Source organism: Fundulus heteroclitus, unplaced genomic scaffold (genome assembly GCF_011125445.2).
Source record: "Fundulus heteroclitus isolate FHET01 unplaced genomic scaffold, MU-UCD_Fhet_4.1 scaffold_50, whole genome shotgun sequence".
NCBI lineage: Eukaryota > Metazoa > Chordata > Actinopteri > Cyprinodontiformes > Fundulidae > Fundulus > Fundulus heteroclitus.
Window position 1 is genome coordinate 424,929 of NW_023396923.1, and position 22,464 is coordinate 447,392.

Sequence of the window (22,464 nt, forward strand, 5' to 3'; positions counted from 1 at the left end):
TAAAAACAAGTGTGCCTTACAGATGTTATCTATTGCCATGATTTTATATATATTAGTTGTGTCTTAGCTGGTCACAAGATAAGGGATTTATTGATTTTTGTTTCTAAAGAGTGCTTGGTTCAAAGATTTGTTGACGGTCCCTAACTGCACCACAGCGTGTAGTAGGAGGGAGCAGCTGAGACTGGCTGGCCGAAATTGGAGTCCCTCAACCGGAACAACCGTTTGCTTGATCCCGCTGACTCCGCGGAGTTTGAATGTCCAATATCCAAGAGCAAACCAACTTCTCCGCAGCCAAGGCTGATGTTAGTCCGTCTGTAGTACACTTCTGTCGGCCTAGTAGTGTGCGTAGTACCACTGGTTCTGATTTGTTTGTTTTGTGTCACGAACCAGAGACAGAGGACCCAGTATTCAGCCAGACAAGAGAGGTTTTAAGCAAAAACAGGATTTAATGATAAACTGGGACAGGCAATGCACAGTAGTCAAAAAGGCAGTCCAAAATCCGGTACACAAAATGGCAATCCAAAAAGGCAGAAGTACAGACAAGGCTAAGGCAAAACTCAAAATATCCCAAGGCAGGTCCAGGTCAGAAAAACAGGTAAGCAATTATACAGGGCGAGAGAATCAGGTTCAGGCTGGCTCAGAATCAAAAAGGCAATCGGGTCGATATCAAACAGGGCTATCAGAAATACAACGCTGGATAAGACTCACCAAGTGGCTCGAATTGATCTGGCCGATTGCAGGAGATTGTGGCAGGACTATATAGGGGAGTGAGCAGGTGAACAGGAGTGAAGACTAATTACAAGTGAGCAGGTGGAACTAATCAGGGCAAGGGAGCTGACTGATTGCTGAGGGGAGAACAAACCGAGCTGATAAAGTGACAGGTAAATAACAGTTAATCTAAACAGAACACCACGTTTAAAACAAAGCCAAAACAAGAAAGAACCCAAAAACAGAAACTTAACTAATAAAACGGATAACCTGAACCAAGACAAAACCCAAATCATGACAGAGCCACTCCCTCAAGGACGGATACTAGACGTCCTTTAAACAAGACAAATAATAAACAAAAACAGACTAGACCGGGTGGGTGGAGGGTGGTACAGGACGGAGGGCTTCTGGGGAACCTCTTCGACGTGTTAGGTTCTCCGGCGGACGTCCCGAAGGACGGCCTTGGCGTGTCAGGTTCTCCGGCAGACGTCCCGAAGGACGGCCTCGGCGTGTCAGGTTTTCCAGCGGACGTCCCGAAGGACGGCCTCGGCGTGTCAGGTTCTCCGGCGGACGTCCCGGAGGACGACCCCTGCGAGACAGGTAATCCGGCGGGTGTCCTGTAGGACGGCCCCGGTTAGCAAAGTCGTCCGGCGGCTGGTGGCGGAGCAGGTCTCTCGAAGGCCGGCGGCGGAGCAGGTCTCTCGGAGGCCGGCGGAGCAGAAACCTCGGAGGCCAGCGGCGGAACACGACCCTCAGGACCCGACGCCTGGAGAGAGAGAGAGCAGAACCTGGCGCCGGACTAAAGGCTGGAGACGGCGCCGGACTATAAGCTAGAAGAGGCGCCTTGCTACAGGCTTCAGGTTCAGGAGGCGCCTGGCTACAGGCTACAGGTTCAGGAGGCGCCTGGCTACAGGCTACAGATTCAGACGGGGCCTGGCTACAGGCTACAGGTTCAAACGGGGCCTGGCTACAGGCTTCAGGTTCAGACGGGGCCTGGCTACAGGCTTCAGGTTCAGACGGGGCCTGGCTACAGGCTTCAGGTTCAGACGGGGCCTGGCTACAGGCTTCAGGTTCAGACGGGGCCTGGCTACAGGCTTCAGGTTCAGACGGGGCCTGGCTACAGGCTACAGGTTCAGACGGGGCCTGGCTACAGGCTACAGGTTCAGACGGGGCCTGGCTACAGGCTACAGGTTCAGACGGGGCCTGGCTACAGGCTTCAGGTTCAGACGGGGCCGGGCTACAGGCTTCAGGTTCAGGAGGCCCCGGGCTACAGGCTTCAAGTTCAGGAGGCCCCGGGCTACAGGCTTCAGGTTCAGGAGGCCCCGGGCTACAGGCTTCAGGTTCAGGAGGCCCCGGGCTACAGGCTTCGGCTTCAGGAGGCCCCGGGCTACAGGCTTCAGGTTTAGGCAGACTCTTAAAAACCAGGAACCTCAGCAGGAGCCCCTCCAACACCTCCGACAAAGACAGTCTGTTCAGCCACTGGGAAAATTGGCTGTCTAACAGTTAATCTAAACAGAACACCACGTCTAAAACAAAGCCAAAACAAGAAAAAACAGTTTTGTGTTTATCTGACTGACATGTGTTGCTTTGACTCAATACTTGCTGGAATAAATTGTAAATGTATCCCAAGGACAACAGCAGCATATAAAATGAATAAATAAAATCTATAAATGTTTTTACTATCTAAGTGAGTTTCTTCTGAGTGAGGACACGAAGAATGGAGAGGAGAATAAGGGAAAGAAAATAATAGTAACAGTATATGAAAAAAACAGACATTTGTTTTACACAAATGTTTTATCTTTGGAATAGAAACAAGGTGTAATATATTCAACAAACTATTAACAGTTACCAACATGGTTTAAAACAAAGAAATAACTCCTATTAACATCTTATACAAATAGACAATGCCTACAAACATACAATTAAAAATAATTGTAATGGAAATTAATTTACTGATTATTAAATGTATTTTTACAGGTAGTGAAAAAAATTAAATAAAACAGCATGTGAACATGACTCCAACTGATCTACGTTAGGTAGGTAGTCAAGTTCACTTAAACATGCAGCCAGCTGGAGCAGCTCCCTGTCTTCAGCCGCCGGATGGTCATCCTCCTCTGGGTCAACCTCCTCATCCTCCACGTCTAGCTGGTCCCCTGCCTCTATACAAATACTGTGGAGTATGCAGCAGGCGGCGATTACTTTTGGGGCAAACGTCGGGCGGACCTCCAGTGCCCTTAAGATGATGAAACGCCACCGCGTCTTCAAACCACCAAAGGCACATCCAATGATGCTTCTTGCCTTGGCATGGTTCCCGTTGTAGCGTGCCTCCACTTGACCTGAACCAAATATATAATTAACTTGTAATTTAGGTAATATGCTGATATGTCTTAATCTTCTATCCAATTAATATAATCTATGTGTCAATTGTGTGTCATTGTTGGCTCTGTTTAAGGACAAGAAGGTAAGATATCTTACTGGCAAGCTGGTTCCCTATAGGATGCACCGCAGGCCAGCCAGTAGAGGGTCACCAGCACCTCTATCTCCTGTGGCCATCCATGGACCTTCTGGATGGGCAGCAGCTGAAGGAGGAGGACGACGGTGGCCCTGTTTAGCCTGAAGGCTGGTTTCAGGTCTTCTTGATTAAAAAATATTTGGAGGATTGGCACAGAGGTGTTTATCCTCACATATTTTGTTTCTGTTTCTTCCTGTAAATGAAAAATGACAAATGTTACCATAATTGTTTTTTTAATTCTCACTTTTTCACAGCATAAAACTATAAATGCTAACATGCAGATTAATATAGTTCTCAAGAAAGAAAAGGTCAAATGTATAGTGTTGTAAAACTAGTCAAGTATAGTAACTGTAACAAATGACTTCCCTTCTCTGGTATTTTTACCATTTCATTGAAACAAAGAAATGAACTAACTGCACATAATTTACAGATTAATCACTGTAAAGGTGGGCAGACATAGAAATATTACTACTGAAACACCAACTTACAACTAATACAATACAAAATCCTTCACAGAGTACACTACACAGGACAAAGATTATTCAAGATGGGTTTGGCACAATCTAATATCTGTCCACACTGCATAGGCAATCATACTGATAATTATATTCATGCGTTATGGTTATGCACACCAGTCCAGAGATTCTGGACACATATATGTAAGGACTTATCAAAGTGCTTGAGTTGTAAAATTTCACCTTCCCCATCAGTTTGCTTGCTTGGTAATTTTGAGGAAAGCCCTCTGGGGAATAAAATAGTTTACATGGTTTTCACTGCACTATGTATCGCAAAGAAAACTATCCTCATGAATTGGAAAAGTAAGGAGAATCTCAGTATCAATCAGTATAGAGATCTTTTGTTGGATCATATTAATCTTGAGACAGCATCTGCTTCCACATCTGATCGATCTCTTTGGGCTCCTTTGATTAGCACCATCACTTAGTGGAATGGGGGGCGGTGGGTTGCTTCCTGCTCCCTGGGTTGGCTCCCCAGTCCTTTGCTCCCCATCCCCGGACTCCTCCCTCTGCCTGCTCCATCACGCCGCCACACATGTAGGTCCTTGGGGAGGGGGCATTACTGGAGGTTGCCACTTTCTGGTGACGTCCCTCTCCCCCAATTTTATCATGCATTTTAGACACTTTCACTTCAAACATTTTCACAACGCACATTCATGTAGGCCACGATATGGGGGGGTGGGGGGAAGAAGTCTGGGGGGGGGGGGGGCTTATGTTGTGTGAGCTTCTCTTCGGATGGCTCCCTTCACCCCCTCTCGCATTTAGACATTGAGGGTTCTGGGTAGTTGCTTGGAGGGGGGGCGCTGGCACCAGCTTCCTTCCGGAGGGGGGGTGGGGGGGTGGGCTGTGCCGTGCACCCCCTTCGGTGCTCCCAGTTTTAAAACACACCTGAGGTCAACATGCAAAAACACAACATCTGAGCGGGCGTAGGGATGATCGGGGGTCTTTTGCACACCCCCGATCTCCGATCGCGGCACGGAGTCTGGGGCCTGGAGGAGGTGCGGGCCACTGGGTCCGGGGTCTTGGCGGTGGGCTGCTGCGGGTAGCCAGCGGCTTGCCGGGTCTGAGGTCTCTGCACTCCCCAGGAAGAGATGGGGGGCAGGGGTGGCTAGGGTAAGGTCGGGGTGGGAGGGGGTTTATTAGGTATATAGTGGGTGAGGGGGGGGTCGGATGGGCCGTACGGGTCGTGTTGGCCCCCCCTCTTTGGGGGGCCTGATCCGGGGGGCGTCTGGTCCGGGGGCGGGGCCGGGCACAGGCAGTCGTATAGTTGAATTGTGGTGACCCCCCCCCCCCACACTTGGGATTTTTGGATGTGAATGTTATGTGGGAATGTGTGTACAGCGTCCTTTTTTTGTGTGTCTGTGTGTGGTGAGTGGGGCACTCGGGAGGGATGGTGTCAATTTATTTTATTTTTTTTCCAGGTTTGGGTCCGATCCGCTCCCTCTCCCAAGAACATCTCAAGTCTCCGATAGGTGCGGAGCCCATCCCCCCACGTCCTTCCCTCCTCCACTGCGTTGGCAGGCGCCTTGGCCCTCTGGCGCATTGACGGTCCTCGGGTTTGGGGCGGGTTCCCGGGTGGGCGCCGGTCCATTCCCGGGGGCGGCTTCGCGGGGCCTGGCTCCCAAAGCAGGAATCACAATAAAGCTATTTACATGCACAAATCAAGCGGAGCATTATGGCGAAAGCTGTTTGCTCCACTTGTGAAAGCAAAATCTGTCGAGCTCTATTTGGCATTAAGACGTCAATTCTTATTGCCACATTGCTAGACAGGACACTAGAGAAACCCTACTGTCATACTGTTACTAATGTTAAAATTGGGTTTTCATTTTAATTATTTATAGAAAAATGGTCACAATTTCAACCTCATTAGGTGTTTAATACCATCCTCAGTTATTTTTTTTAAGATAAAAGTCAGAAATAGGCTGTCAATCTTAAAATGACTACCAGTTGGCAATAGATGGGAGAGCAAAGCCTGTCTTCTGAGCCTCCTCTGCCGCATCAATCTTCTCCTTGCTCGGTTTTCCCCCCTAATTGCATCACCTCCTCTTCAGCCTGCTAGTAAAGCTGACCAACGACCAAAGCAACAGCTAAATTGTTCGTATTGCTCATTTTGCTTCTACAAAGTGCTGATTTTTTAAAAAGAATTAATCTGATCTACAACTACATTTGTTTGTCAAGGGCATACATAGATAACCTCCAGATGAGGTTATCTATGTGTGACATGAGTTTGGTTGCAAACAAATGATCTTTAGTGTAGTAATTGCTCATTTTATACTTATTCTATTAATAAAATAGGAGAAAGTGTAGGTCTTACTTATCCAAATGATAAAATCAGATTAAAGTGAAAGCCCTTAATCCACAGCTATTTGATTTATAGAGCAAACAGTTATTTTTAATGGATTTCTTTTGTATCCTAAACCTAGCAAAAAGGATTTCCATTAATATTTTTGGCATTTAGGCTTTGAGAAATTCTTCGGAAAAAAGTATTATTTTCCAATCAACTAAATGTGGTATGACAGACATGAGATAAGATACACATAAAATTAATTAATTTGATAAAAATCCACCTCTCCTTGGTGACGCTGTTGAATATTTCTCTATGATTATTTTCTGGTGTTGCAACTTGCAGACGGTCCCTAAGCATTGGCGGACGAGCAAGCTCTGCGTAGAGTCCAATGTAATTCTCCCAGCGCGGTGGGAGACTCGTTTTGAGGAAACTACGGTTATAGCTCACTGTCTGCCTTGCTGTGGTTGCGGAGAGGTGTCTGTCTCTGCCTCTCTGCCTGCTCGGACGGTTTTTTTCTCTGCTCCCTGCTTGGTTGCATTTTCCTGCCTTTTACTTTTTTATCTCCTTTTTATCTCTTTGCCAAAACCATGAAAAGTTGGATTTAGTTATATTATTTATTTTCCTTTTATTTATTTTTGATTTTGATTTTGGAAAGATGCCTCCCTTCACCACAGCGGACTTTGACACACTTCTACAGAAGATTGCTGTTATAGAACAGAAGATATGCTGACTCGAACTGAATTATGATGTAAACGGCGCGTATGGAAATGAAACAACCCTGCCTGCGACTCCAAACGGCGACCACCAGCCCAGCAACTCACTGAACAAACAGATCCCTGAGGAAAATGAGAATCCCTGGACCACTCTGGGTGTAAGACCAAAGGATCAACGAACCCCACACCTAGACAAAGAAAACTGGCCGATACTACAGAGAAATGTCTCAGGAAGTAAAACAGCAGCGGGCTGTTCCCACAACAAATGATAGGAGTAAACCTGCTGGAAATGCTGGAATTCCTTTACGAAACAGATTCGCACCGCTCCAAAATGTGACCCAGGAGAATCATGACAACATTCAGAGGTATGTCAACGACTTTTGCTCTAAGACATCAGAGAAAAGACATGCCACAAGGCCGAGGACCCTGATATTATGCAATGGATCTTTAAGTGGGATTAAACATTTCTGTAACAAGAAAAACACAGAGGTGTTGATTTATAACGATTCGAACTATGGCCTGGTGTCTGATTTATTAGACATCCTTCCAAGGATCTTGAAAGAACGCCCGACCTTGGAAAAACTCATAATACAAGCTGAAGCCCTGGGCGACGTCACCCGGATAAGAAAATCAGAAGTATTGAAAGAGGATTACATTCGTCTGTTGAACTTAGTTGATGGCAAAAATCTCAAGGTGTTTCTCAGTGGCCCTCACCCACCCGTTAATTGTGGAGATGAGATTTTTTCCAGAATTCTGTTGCTAAACAAATGGCTGGAAAAAACATGCAAACAAACAACTGTAACCTTCATAGACAACTTTAACATCTTTTGGGAGAGGAGACATCTGTTCAACAGAGATGGTTTCTGTCAGGGTTCTCTGTGTTGTCCTGCTCTAACTCTACTCCTCAGGTGTGTCTAGTTGGTTGAGGGGGCGTGGCCCACACCTGTGGCTCGTTGCAGGCGGCTTCCTCTGGCTTCTTAAGCAGAGCGCTGACAGATGGAAGACGCCAGAGCCGTCGTGGTACGACGTGGCCTCTGACCCAACTCCTGGAAACCTGCTTGTGAGTTTTTTCGTCTTTGAACTTTGACTAATTTTGGATCTCCCTGTTTTTGTCACAGTTTTTGGTGCTTGGATACACTCACCTGCCTTGACGTCTTGTCCGAAGAACCAGACCGTCAGAATTCTCTCGCTCAGATTTTGTTCTGGCTCACCCCTCATACTCCCTGGATGTTACCCAGCGGGGCCTGAGATTCCCCCTCCCGGATTCTACTGGTTCTTCCCTCACTCTGGTCAATCCATCTGTCAGCCACTTCCGAGGAGGCTCGCTCTGGATCCCTCACCAGTTACATCTGTCGCCCTCAGCCACTAGCCGCCAAACACCAACAGGGGTAGGATCACAGAGTTCCCTCGGCGCTACTTCTCCCCGGTTAGGTCCGCCCAGCTTTATGGTAAGCAGCGCAGTTTCTAGTAGTTCTCCTGGTTCACCTTCCAAAGTCACTTACTCTTCTTCTCTTTGCAGTCTCTCCAGCCGTGACGTTCTGACCCTGCCGAGTTGCCCGTAGTCCTGTCCTCTATATCTGCCTTTTTCATAAATAAACATCTTAAAACTGTGCTTTGCTTCCTGATCGTATCTGCATGTGGGCTCGTCATCTGAAAACCATGACAGTTTCTCTCTAAATAGGTCGGGTGCAAAACGGCTGATTTCAAACATCTTCTATTCTGTGAACCATGCTCCATCAGCTTTGTTCCAAAACAAAGTACATCCAGTGCCAAAACAAATGATAAGCCCAGTGCAGCCCGAACAAGATAAAGAGGCTTCGTCAGAGCTACAGGAGGATTGATCCCAGATCTCAGCAGGACAAAGAGAGGACCAAGAACTTCCATCGTCACGAACACCGGTCCAGACTACACCCGCCTCGCCTTCCTCTCCACAAAGCTCAGAGGTTCCTTTTCTGGATTTTTCTCCTAACATGAACAAAGTCCTTAAGATTGGCCTACAGTTGACATCCTCTCCACATATTAATTCTGAAAGCCGCAGTTCTGTGACTAAATCAGCATCTTCCAAAGGACGCAGAGGTCCAGATCCTTCTCCTCCTCTACATATCACAGAACATGTCTGTCCTGAAGACCTTCGGATAACTTCCTTGTGATACACACCGGGCCCTGGCCGCATGTTTATCAGACAAGACCGCTACCAGCATCAGCCTGGGCCTCCTGACGGAGAATATGAAATATCTGTTATGATACGTGGAAGAAATAAGAAAAGCGAAAGAAAAACAAACAGGAATAATCAATCGTACTTAAAAGTCATAAACTGTCAGATGCAACCTGCCATAGAGACACTGTCAACCACAAAGTCATGTAAACTGGGTTTACTAAACATTAGATCTCTGTCAGGAAAATCCCTTTTAATTAATGACTTCATTATTGACAACAATCTTGATGTAATGTTTTTAACAGAAACATGGTTACATGAATCTAATGAAGTTATACTGATGGAGTCGACACCTCCAAACTACAATTTCCTTTGTGAGAGCAGACAGCAAAGGAAAGGTGGAGGAGTAGTAACATTGTTTAATAATTCACTGAAGTGTAAAAAGGTGTTTTTAGGAAAATTTGACTCTTTTGAACATTTGGCTCTCCAGGTAAAGAGCCTGGTACAAACTATGTTTCTGAATGTTTACAGGCCTCCTAAGTCCACATCAAACTTTTTTAATGATTTTAGTGACCTCCTGTCTGTGATATGTGTTGATTATGACTGTTTAATTATTGTGGGAGACTTCAACTTTCACGTTGACAACCATGAAGACAGAAGTGCAAAAGAACTGTGTGACACACTTAGAAACTTTGTTTTAACTCAACATGTTAAACAGCCAACACAGAAACAGGGACATATTTTTTCTAAGGTCAATGTAACTGATGTTGCCCTATCTGATCACTTTTCTGCTACCTTTGATAGCATAATTTCCAGTGACTTATTTAGCCAAAGGGACATCGTAAGAAAACACACCTTTAAGGACAATGCCACAGAAACTTTTATTCAAGCTTACTCTGCTACTTCAACATTGGGCTGCAACTCAGTAGATGAGCTAGTAGATATCTTTCAGTCTAAAGTCTCAAGCATCATTGACCGCATTGCTCCAGTTAAAGTGAAAGTTCTTTCCCGGAAGAATAAATCTCCTTGGAGAAATGCTCCAGCAGTTAGAGGTGAAAAAGGGAATGTCAAAAAGCTGAACGCAGGTGGAGAAAGAACAGACTCCAGGGTCACTATGACATCTATAAAGAGAGACTTTACAGATATAACTTACAACTGAAAAATGCAAGAGAATCTTTCTTCTCTGAGATCATCAAGAAAAACATTAATAATGCTTGTCTCTTATTTTCCACAGTTGACAGGTTAACAAACCCTTCTGTGTCCGTGGCTTCCGAACTCCACTCCACCAGGGCCTGCAATAAATTTGCTAACTTCTTTACTGAGAAAATCCTAAAAATTAGAGGATCAGTATGTAAATCCACACCAGCTCTAGAACCAAAGCCGTATTCAGCAGGGACTTATCCTGACAAAATGTCCCAGTTCAGCCAAATAAACTACAAAACCTTAGAGCAGATCACTCAGCAGCTAAGTTCCTCCTGCTGCTGCCTTGATGTTCTCCCCACAGCTTTCTTGAAGAAAGTTTTACCTCTCACAGCGTCTGAGTTGACTCAGATAATAAACACGTCCCTTCTGTTAGGTGTTTTACCCCAGTCCCTAAAAACAGCAATTATCAAACCACTGCTGAAAAAGAGTAATTTAGACAAACTTCTACTCCAGAACTACAGGCCCATCTCAAACCTACGGTGGCCATGAGGTGCAAAACACTTCAACATTAGCGAAACACCTACAAACTGTGAAACACCTACAAACTTTAATGAAGCACAATTACAAAAGCACCGTGACAAAAACCCCTACAACATTAACAAAAGTGCTACAACATTAACGAAAGCACTACAAATTTTAATGAAACGCAATTACAAAAGCGCCGTAACATTGACGAAACCCCTACAACATTACGAAAGCGCTACATCATTACGAAACCCCTACAACATTACGAAAGCACTACAACAATAGCAAACCGGAAGAGGTACGTCCCAGTGGGAGACCTAAGAAGTCGTTGATTGGATGACAGCTCGTTTTACTTTTTAACCGGAAGTTATTCTGGGTTTAACGTGTTTTTTAAAAACATGAACCTTGTTGGTGATCCAAACCTTTCTACTGCTATTGCAGAGTATTTTGAGTCAGGACATACATATGACGTGATACTGGACATGCTCCGGACCAACCACGGAGTGTCAGTTAGTTTGCGTTCACTGAAGACTCGTTTGAAAGAAGGAGGGCTGCGTAGAAGAGGCAACTACTCTCCACTTACGGAAGTGAGGCGTGCCATTATGACCGAGCTGAGAGGACCAGGGCAATTATTTGGCTACCGGACCATATGGCAAGTTCTCAAACAAAAACACAACCTGCGTGTCAAACGTGATGTTGTAATGAGACTGCTAAGGCAGCTGAATCCTCAAGGCATCGCACTGAGGACTCGCCGGAGATTTACAAGACGCACGTATCACTCTATGGGACCCAATTACATATGGCATGTAGACGGCTACAACAAACTGAAGCCATTCGGCTTGGCCATCTCAGGATGCATTGATGGTTTTTCAAGAAGAATGATGTGGCTTGTTTGTGGGGCAACAAACAACAATCCTTCTGTCATTGCCCATCATTATATAAACTGTGTCAAGAGTATTGGTGTGATACCAATGAGACTACGAACAGACCTCGGCACGGAGAACGGGACTGTGGCAGGAATACAGTGTACCCTCCGCCATGCGCATACGGATTATTATGCCGGGTCATCAAGCCATAGTTACGGATCATCCACAGGGAATCAACGCATCGAGTCATGGTGGTCTTTTTTCCGAAGAGGAAGGTGGGTCCTTTTTTTCCCCCAAATGTGAAGTATAGCGAAAGCCAAAAGTAAATACTCTTTGTGTGAAAAACAAGGTTCTGTTGACTTTTGTAACATACACCTAAACGATATGTTAGTTAAGCAACTTTTGCTGGTTCGCCTCTAAGTACGACAATACATATCTGTGATATTAATTTTAGTATTACACATAGGTGGGTAGAGTACTCAAAATCGTAATGGAGTAATAGATGCAACGTCATTTTACTGTTTTACTGCTTTGTGGCAGCTAGCTCTAAGCTTGTTTGCTTATTGTTGTCATGCCAACTCCATAGGAAGTGCCTATCAAGTTGCCAGTCACATGGCTGTCGTATTGCCAGTTAAAATGCCATATTGAATTTGTCTCAAACATTTATTTTCAAAGGGCTTTAGCAAATGTTTTGTTTCCAAATTAGAATTTGTTTTTGGCAACAGATCCAATAAATTTTCTTATTTTGTACGTGGAAAGCAGGACACGGTATTGTTTGACATACATTTATAGCATGCTTTCAATGTTATGGACATGGAGAAGGACAGACAGTCTTTTAATCATCTTAATATGAAAAAGAACTGAACCGTTTCTAATTCAATGTATCTTCAGGTCTCAGTTTTGGATGGACCTGTTTGGAGATTTGAGAGACTCCGGAAACTTCAACGGAAGCTATGAGCACCAGTGCTTGCTCAGATTCTGCTTCACCAGAGTTCTGCAGAAAGACCTGGATGAATGTAATAATGCATTACACAAATGATTAATAATGCATTACACAAATTATTTATTTTTATTTCTGCTTTCCTCTCAAAAATCTAACAATTATCCTTACTAACCTTCGCAATCAAGCAAATAATCTGCCCAGAACACAACTGTTTTGCCCTCCTTTTGCCGCCTATTGCTTCCTACTGGGCTGAGATCTGGTTTGAACATGTTTTCCAAGTCTGAAGCAGTCAGGGCCTTGGCTGAGAAACACAGGACTGGGGACAGGACACTGGGATGCTGTTGCAGTGCAGCGAAAAAAAGATTATACAGATTGGTCAAAAAATGTCCTATATAAGGGAACCAGTTGATTGCATCAAAGTCCTGACAAGAATGCAGCAATCCCTCACTCTGAGCAAGCATGAAGAGATGGTGGAAAGAAAAACTCCCCATTAACGGGAAGGAAAAACCTCCAGCAGAACCAGGCTCAGTATCAACGGTCATCTGCCTCGACCGACTGGGGGTTAGAGAAGACAGAGCAGAGACACAACAAGACAGACAAAAAAGCACAGAAGCACACATTGATCCAGTGAACCACATTGTAGTTCAATGTGTAAAAAAATATGAAAGAAAAAAACTAAATACATAACGTAAAGCTAATCTTTTACAGTGCTCAAAAATCATTAAAAGTAACACATTTATACAATGTAAACTAAATATAATTAAATTATTTATTTTAAATTGTTAGCACAACTAAAAATGAGGTTTTCACTGTGCAAAAAATATTGTGTCATGCAACAGTAGATTTATATAAATCACATTGAAAAATCATTCATGTGCCATGCTTGTGATTAATCTGTGTAATGGTGAGTAATGATTCAAAACAAATTTTATATTTATGATGACCAAAGAAGACAATACCTATTGTACATAAAATTATGAGTGGGTGATAAAAGTTGTGAAACTTAGAATTTGGCAAGTATTGATCAATATATTCATACATTTCACACAATTTTTCAAAAGACAAAAACGATTTAGGAAAGAAGCTGGTAGAACTTCATATCTGATCAAGTAATTTCATAGAAGTCGCAAGATTTTCTGGACTTCCTGTTTGCGGTAAGGCGTATTGTGTCACTTCCTGTTGTTGCTGTGTGAACGACGGAGCTTTGCTCCAGGCTCTCTCGCTTTTTATCTTTAAACCTCTTTGCTGTAACATCTGTTTCCAAACATAAGCACTTTTAAAACATTGTCTGTGGCTGCTCATCACGTTTGGGAACTCCTCGTGTTTCACACGGTTTGTTCTTTGGCGTGATAATAGGGCGTTAGCCTAGCTTTAGCCTAGCGTTAGCCTAGCGCTAGCCAAGCCTTAGCCTCATAATGGCTTCTCCGTCCCTGACTAAGTCTCCTATCTGCTGCTCTCTGTGTCAGATGTTCAGTTATTCCTCTGCCTCCTTTAGTGATGATGGTGCATGTAATAAATGTAGTGTTTTTGTAGCTTTGGAGGCGAGGGTGTCAGAATTGGAGACCCGGCTCCGTGCTGTTGAAAAACCAGCTGATAGCCGCTCTTTTGCTAGCGCGGAGCCGCATAGAGTAACTTCACGTAGCGAACCTAAAGCAGTAGCACCCGAGCAGCCTGGTAACCAGGCTGGCTGGGTGACAGTTCGTAGGAAGCATAGCTCTAGATTACAGGCCCCAGATCACCACCAACCCGTCTGCGTTTCTAATAAATTTTCCCCTCTGAGCGACAATCTCGCCGAGGAGCCGACCTTAATTATTGGCAGCTCCATAATGAGAAATGTGGCACTAAAGAAACCAGGGACCATAGTTAAATGCCTACCAGGGGCCAGAACAGGCGACATAGAATCCTACCTAAAACTACTGGCTAAGGATAAGCGTAAATACCGCAAAATTGTTATTCACGCTGGCGGTAATGACACCCGGTCACGCCGATCAGAGGTCACCAAAGTTGGTGTTGCTTCGGTTTGTGAGTTTGCTAAAACTATGTCGGACTCTGTAATTTTCTCTGGTCCCATGCCTGATCTGACCAGTGATGACATGTTTAGCCGCATGTCATCATTCAACCGCTGGTTGTCTAGGTGGTGTCCAGAAAACGACGTGGGCTACATTGATAACTGGAGAACTTTCTGGGGAAAACCTGGTCTGATCCGGAGAGACGGCATCCATCCTACTTTGGATGGTGCAGCTCTTCTTTCTAGGAATCTGGCCGGATTTATTAGTTCTCCTAAATGCTGACAACCCAGGGTCCAGACCAGGAAGCAGAGCCGTAGTTTAACACACCTCTCTGCAGCTTCTGTACTGTTACCCGCCCATTATCCTATTGAGACGGTGTCTTTCCCACGGCCAAAACTTAACAGATCAAAAACTGATCTAAAAGGAACAAATCATAAAAACCTAATAAAAATCAATATGGTTCACCTTGAACCTAAAAATAAAATAATAAAATGTGGCCTATTAAATATAAGGTCTCTCCCTCCAAAGACTTTGTTAGTTAATGAATTGATTTCTGATAATCAGATTGATTTGTTTTGTCTCACAGAAACCTGGCTACAAGAGGACTACGTTAGTATAAATGAGTCAACCCCCTCCAGTTATTCAAATTTCCACATTCCCAGATCTGTGGGAAGAGGAGGAGGAGTGGCAACTATCTTTCAGTCTGATTTATTAATTAGTCCCAGGCCAACTAATAATTACAGTTCTTTTGAACATTTAACCCTCAGTTTCCCTCATCCAAACTGCAAAGCAATAAAACCTCTTCTGTTTGTTGTTTTGTATCGTCCACCAGGCCCTTACACTCAGTTTTTGGATGAGTTGTCAGATTTCTTATCTGATTTGGTGTTAAATACTGATAAGGTTATTATAGTGGGTGATTTTAACATCCATGTTGACACTGAATGTGATAACCTTAGTGTAGCCTTTAAAACTATCCTAGATTCAATTGGTTTTGCTCAAAATGTGCATGAACCGACGCACTCTCGGCTCCATACTTTAGACCTTGTTCTGACATATGGCATTGATTGTGAAGAATTAACAGTATTCTCTCACAACCCTGTCCTGTCTAATCATTTTTTAATAACATTTGAGTTTAATCTAACTGAATTCTCCACCCCCAAAAGAGGGTTCCATTATAGTAGATTTTTATCGGATAATGCTGTATCAAAACTTAAAGAGTCTGTCCCCTTCTTAATATCCTCAGTATTGCAGAAATGCCCTGTAGATGGCAGCATTGCTGTTTCTTCCCATTCACAAATCGATACCTTTGCTAACAATGTGACTTCCTCATTGCGTTCTGCATTAGACAATGTAGCTCCCTTGAAAAAGAAGGTGATTATTCACAGGAAGCTGGCTCCTTGGTTTAATTCAGAGCTGCGTTCCTTGAAGCACAATGTTAGGAAATTGGAGAGAAAATGGCGCTCTACACACCAAGAGGAATCCTACTTAATCTGGAGGGACAGACTATTGTTGTATAACAAGACCCTCCGCAGAGTTAGAGCAGCATATTTTTCATCATTAATTGAAGAGAATAAAAATAATCCTAGATTTCTCTTTAGTACAGTTGCCAAACTTACCCAGAGCCACAGCTCTGTTGATCCATCCATTCCCTTAGCTCTCAGTAGTAATGATTTTATGGGATTCTTCATAAATAAAATTGATGCCATTAAAAATAAAATAATTGGCATCCTCCCAAACATGATTACCTCGTCCTCAGTAAGTGAGGCAGCATTGGAGGAATCTTTAGAATCTGCGCAGTGTTTGAACTGTTTAGAAGCAGTAGAGCTTTCTGAGCTATCTAAAATTTTAGCTTCATCTAAACCTTCTACCTGTATGTTAGACCCAATCCCAACCAAGTTGTTTAAGGACACATTCCCTTTGATCAGTGGCACTATTTTAGACATGATTAATCTATCCTTAGTAAATGGATATGTACCACAGGTTTTGAAAGTAGCTGTTATTAAACCTTTACTTAAGAAACCTTCTCTTGATCAAGATGAGTTAGTAAATTACAGACCTATATCTAATCTTCTTTTCTTATCTAAAATTCTTGAGAAAGTAGTTGCTAATCAACTTTGTGAACATTTACAAAGTAATGACCTACTTGAGGAGTTTCAGTCAGGCTTCAGAGCTCATCATAGCACTGAAACAGCTCTGGTGAAGGTCACTAATGATATTCTCATGGCCTCAGATAATGGACTTGTGTCTATACTTGTCCTGTTAGATCTCAGTGCTGCGTTTGATACAGTTGATCACAATATTCTCCTACAAAGACTTGAACATACTGTAGGAATTAAGGGGAAAGCATTAGGCTGGTTTAAATCTTATCTGTCAGACAGATTCCAATTTGTTCATGTTAATAATAAATCTTCCTCAAACTCTAGGGTCACCTGTGGAGTACCAAAGGGTTCAGTCCTTGGACCAATTCTCTTTACTATATATATGCTTCCGATAGGCAAAATTATCAGACAGCATGGGATTAATTTCCACTGTTATGCTGATGATACTCAGCTATATTTATCCATAAATCCTGATGAATCCAATCAATTACTTCGACTGCAGTCATGTCTTGATGACATCAAAAGCTGGATGACTTTAAATTTCCTGCATCAAAATTCTGACAAGACCGAAGTTTTAATCTTTGGGCCAGAGTCCTCAAAAAATAAACTTCTTAACCAATCACTTAATCTGGGTGGCATTAACCTGGCCTCTGGTAATAAAGTAAAAAATCTTGGTGTTATTTTTGACCAAGACATGTCATTTAAATCCCATATTAAACAGGTTTCCAGAGTTTCCTTTTTTCACCTCCGGAATATCGCCAAAATTAGAAACATTCTGTCCAGGAGTGATGCTGAAAAACTGGTCCATGCATTTGTTACTTCAAGGCTGGACTATTGTAATTCTTTACTATCAGGAATTCCACAAAATGCAGTTCAAAGCCTTCAGCTGATCCAAAATGCTGCAGCAAGAGTTCTGATGAAAATCAACAAGAGGGATCATATTTCTCCAATTTTAGCTTCCCTTCATTGGCTTCCTGTTAAATCAAGAATAGAATTTAAAATTCTTCTTCTAACGTATAAAGCCCTTCATAATCAAACTCCATCATATATCAGAGCTCTGATTACCCCGTATGTTCCTAACAGAGCACTTCGCTCTCAGACTGCAGGTCTGCTGGTGGTTCCTAGAGTCTCTAAAAGTAGAATGGGAGGCAGATCCTTTAGCTATCAGGCTCCTCTCCTGTGGAACCAACTCCCAGTTTTGGTCCGTGAGGCAGACACCCTGTCTACTTTTAAGACTAGGCTTAAAACTTTTCTTTTTGACAAAAATTATAACTAGTGACTCATGTTACTCTCAGCTACCTTTATAGTTTTACTGCTATAGGCTTAGGTTACTGGAGTATATCAGGATCTAATTTTCTCACTATATTGAGTTCTACTGTTCTTCAGTTATGCATTATGTGTTGTCATTTCTGCTTTAACTTTCTGTTCTCTCTCTTTTCTCTTCATAGTAGGTACACCTGGTCTGGCGTTCTGTTAACTGTGACATCATCCAGAGAAGACGGCTCACCCGCTACTACCATCTAATGTAGAACAGATTACTAGATCAATGTGTGCTTCTGTGCTTTTTTGTTTCTCTTGTTGTGTCTCTGTTCTGTCTTCTGTAACCCCAGTCGGTCGAGGCAGATGACCGTTCATACTGAGCCCGGTTCTGCCGGAGGTTTTTTTTCCCGTTAATGGGTGGTTTTTCTTCCCACTGTCGCTTCATGCTTGCTCAGTATGAGGGATTGCAGCAAAGCCATGTACAATGCAGATGACTCTTCCTGTGGCTCTACGCTTCCCCAGGAGTGAATGCTGCTTGTCGGGACTTTGATGCAATCAACTGGTTTCCTTATATAGGACATTTTTGACCAATCTGTATAATCTGACCCAATCTGTATAATATGATTGAACTTGACTTTGTGAAGTGCCTTGAGATGACATGTTTCATGATTTGGCGCTATATAAATAAAATTGAATTGAATTGAATATCTCGACAATAGCTTTTACATATATTATAACTATTATATTTATTAATTACCGTTGAATGGCACTGTGGTTTCTCTCAAGGATGTACCATCTAAGATATTCCTCTACAAAAGCTTTCTTCTCAGAAGTCTTCACATCTCTGAAGCAGCCAGCAGTTTGGAACATCCCGCTGTTTTGCAAAATTACATTTCGTAAAGACTCATCTGATTCAGCTTCCAGGATCTATAAAACAAGACGTTTATTATGAGAAGTTCTTTGTTATGAATACAAAATACAGAAATTACAGACATTTTTTGCATTTGTGATTTCACATCTGTTGAGACAGGCTGAAACTGGACCTTTCAAAACAAGAAAATTTGTCAAGCTTTGAGAAAACGTAATTATTTTGTTTCTATTCCCTAAATCTAGGTCTGTTCCTACCTGTTTTAAAACTTCCCCTATTTCCTCATCTTTAACATCTTCAATATTGGCGCTGAAACTGGGATTCCCTATCATGTAGTTGACGACGTTCTTTGCAAGGAAATGTGGTGCTGGTCCCCCATGTACTATCAATACAGCGATCATCTTTCCTGCTAAAAAAAAACTCATCTTCCCTGGCAGCTGTTGTACAGAGCACAGAATTACTGTATGCAATTAAATCTTAGATTGTTTATGACAGAAACATAAGCAGATGTTTCTGTCATACCACTTCATTAACCTAAAAATGACTCACCTCTAGAATTGCACACAATGTAACGGCTTTCGGGGGGTCCATCAAAGATCGGGCAATTTCTCAGAATGGCCATAAGAAGCGTGAGAAACTCACGCCTCGGGCCACCTGCGTCCAACCCTTCCTCCAAACAGCCAGCATCATCATTAAATCTGATGAACATGTCGTTCTTGTCGGAGTATGTGCTCCGCTTAAAGCCCCGAACAGCTCCATCCCACACATCAGTCCAACATATATTGAACCGGCTGACTTTCGTGTGGTCAGTATACATGGCCAGTTCAGCAATGAAATCCTGTGGCTGCACATTTGTTTCTCTAGAAAAAAAGAAAATTATTTTAAAACATTTGATTGAACACATTTAGCATTATGTGATTATGTGCATGACCAGGACACTGGTTAATTTAACACAAAATATTTAAATTACTAACACATGTTCTTCAGGGGGCAGGTCCTGTTTTTTGTCTTCTGCTAAATCTTCAATCTCATCGTCATCATCAATAACAATGGGCTCAAATAGATTGGTGTAGTCTCTGCGGAGCAAAAAACATGCAGAATATAGATGGGGGGGAAACCTGATTTTTCTAGGTTTGTAGGTGTTTTTTTTTTATACCTATAGGGGTGCCAGTCAGGTATCCCTCCTGACAAGTAGGATTTTAAGTTTAGTTTTTTTTTTTTTTACCAGTCACACAAGGACCATACACTTCAAGGTGTAGACCCTTAAGTACAATGAATGACAGACAATTGTTTTACACATAACACCAACAACAGAAATGTTTGTTCCACAGTTTTTTGTATTTTGTAAATGTCCATTCAAAAATAAACGAAAATCCCTTCCCCACAAAAATAATTTCCTTGTTTCCTCCCAAGTAGGCAGGCTCCAACACAAATTGCCCCACAGCAAGAGCTGTGAATAAACAGAAAATACATAAGAACCCATACACAATTTAAATTCTACAATACACCAACAATATCACAACATCACAAACAAAACATAAAAAAAATAGACTTACAGATCAGGAGATGGAAATCTGGCACACAGCAGAAGCAGGGACAGGTTTTCTTTTGTTGCTTTCACTGGACAAATATATTTACATTTATTTTAACTTCTTTAAAGGAGCACTGTTATTAATTTTGCTTAATTTTAGGTTTTTGAATAATTCTAAAACTTACGGGAGATTTTGTATCTGTGACGTCATCAGCTTCAGGTGACACGACGGCAGGGCAGGAGCACAGAAATGGATGTATTATTTATTGTTTGGCTTATATTTAAATGATCCATGACAGAAAAATCTATGTAGCAAAGAGAATTCATAAAATACAGCCTGAGGGGTTAAACAGCCTCGGATTACTTATTTTTAAAGCCTCTGTCTGACTTGATTTGGTCGCAGTTGTCTGTCTCTTGTCTGTTGAGACACTGACATTTTTGAAACTGGAGTAGGGAGCCATCTTGAACTGCGGACAAATCAGGTGAGTGCATGTGGTTGGGGGCGTGGCCAGGGCGTGTCTTGGGCTGTGAGAGGACAGGAGGTTAGAGGGAGAGAGGAAAACAGTGCAGCCAGCTCTGTGCAACAAGCAGGTTGTCACAACTTTACATCAGAGATGACAAAAATCACATGCGGGGTTCCCCAAGGGTCCATTATAGGTCCCCTCCTTTTCAATATCTACATGCTCCCTCTAGCTCAGATAATAAAAAACAACAACATCAGCTACCATAACTATGCAGACGACACACAGCTCTACATCACCATGTCACCAGGTGACTATGAACCAGTTCAGGCACTGAGTAAATGCCAAGAAGAAATCAATGCCTGGATGTGCCAAAATTTTCTTCAGTTGAATAAAAACAAAACAGAAGTAATAATTTTTGGACCAATAGAGGAGAGATCAAAAGTTAGCACACAGCTTCAGTCACTTCAGCTAGGAACCACTGATCAGGCCTGAAACCTGGGAGTAGTAATGGAATCAGACCTGAACCTTCAAAAGCATCTAAAGACAATTACAAGGTCGGCTTTCTATCACCTGAAGAACATTTCTAGGATTAAAGGACTGATGTCTCAGCAGGATCTGGAAAAACTAATCCATGCATTTATTTTTAGTAGAATTGATTACTGCAACGGTTTTTTCACAGGTCTGCCTAAAAAGTGGATCAGACAGCTGCAGCTGATCCAGAACCTGCTGCCCGCGTCCTCACTAAGACTAAGAAAGTAGAGCAGATAACCCCAGTTCTAAAGTCCTTCCATGGCTCCCTGTATCTCAGAGAATAGACTTTAAAATACTTCTGTTAGTCTATAAATCCCTGAATGGCTTAGCTCCTAAATACATCACAGACTTGTTATCAGTGTATAAACCATCCAGACCACTAAGGTCTTCTGGCTCCAGCCTGCTCTGCATACCTAGAACACAAACCAAACACGGAGAAGCAGCATTTAGTTCCTATGCTCCACTTATCTGGAACAAACTTCCAGAAAACTGTAAAAGTGTGGAAAGCCTGAGTTCTTTTAAATCAATATTAAAAACACATTTGTTTAAAATTGCCTTTGACTGTTCTAGTTAACTGAATCACCACTTTTTTGTTCTTTCATTCTATCTACATTTTATTCCTACTTGCTTTTATTCTGTTTTTTTTTGCTATTTTTTAATCATGTAAAGCACTTTGCATTGTCTTTGTACTTAATTGTGCTATATAAATAAATTTGCCTTGCCTTGCCATGTAGAATAAATCATCCAGTTATTGATCTGGAAAGCCGAATCTGAAACCACAGAAAAACATTTCAGATCCCAAATGTACAGCGTTCTAATTCTTCCAGTCTATTAGAAGCTTCCCGTAAGAGGTCGGACACAGAACGTCTGCCTGCTGAGTTTGACATTACTAAAAAACGCTTTAGTGCAGGGAAAAGCCATGTAGATTCAACCGATGCAGTAAAATGCTAACCAACCAATGGGCAGAAGTTGAGCCCTTCAGACACAGCCCCCCTCATTTGCATAATGAGGCAGAAATGTATACAGAAATGTAAAAACGAGAGACAGAAATGTAAAAACGACAAACAGAAATGTAAAAAGGACAAACAGAAATGTAAAAAGGACAGGCAGAAATAATTAGCATCGGAGAAATAAATAGGGCAAAAAACACAAAGAAAGAATAAAACAGACAAAAATATTATAACATGCACTTAAATAAATACATACAAAAATAAGTAATTAATAAATAAAGTAGCTAATTAAAATAGATATATACATTTATGTCTCACTGTATGTCACATCAGCTGCTGTGCCCCTCACACCTGCAGGTCGTCCTCTGATCAGCAGTGGGTCCTA

The 22,464-nt window shown here is 42.5% G+C and overlaps 2 long non-coding RNA genes across 4 annotated transcripts; both read right to left on the minus strand.

Annotated features, from left to right (window-relative positions):
* Positions 1-2,373: 2,373 nt before the first annotated feature.
* LOC118560873 lies at positions 2,374-3,223 on the minus strand. Its single transcript, XR_004929657.1, has 3 exons — positions 3,184-3,223; positions 2,908-3,044; positions 2,374-2,406 (listed from the first exon to the last, which is right to left on the minus strand). It is a non-coding gene; the product is annotated as an uncharacterized LOC118560873 (long non-coding RNA).
* Positions 3,224-3,379: 156 nt separating this feature from the next.
* Positions 3,380-20,806, minus strand: LOC118560872. Of its 3 annotated transcripts, XR_004929654.1 has the most exons (8): positions 20,320-20,806; positions 20,160-20,223; positions 19,760-20,053; positions 19,578-19,679; positions 19,153-19,463; positions 18,861-19,040; positions 18,493-18,662; positions 3,380-3,413 (listed from the first exon to the last, which is right to left on the minus strand). It is a non-coding gene; the product is annotated as an uncharacterized LOC118560872 (long non-coding RNA). The 3 variants fall into 3 exon arrangements; XR_004929653.1 differs by lacking the exon at positions 19,760-20,053; XR_004929656.1 differs by lacking the exons at positions 18,861-19,040; positions 19,760-20,053.
* Positions 20,807-22,464: the final 1,658 nt, after the last annotated feature.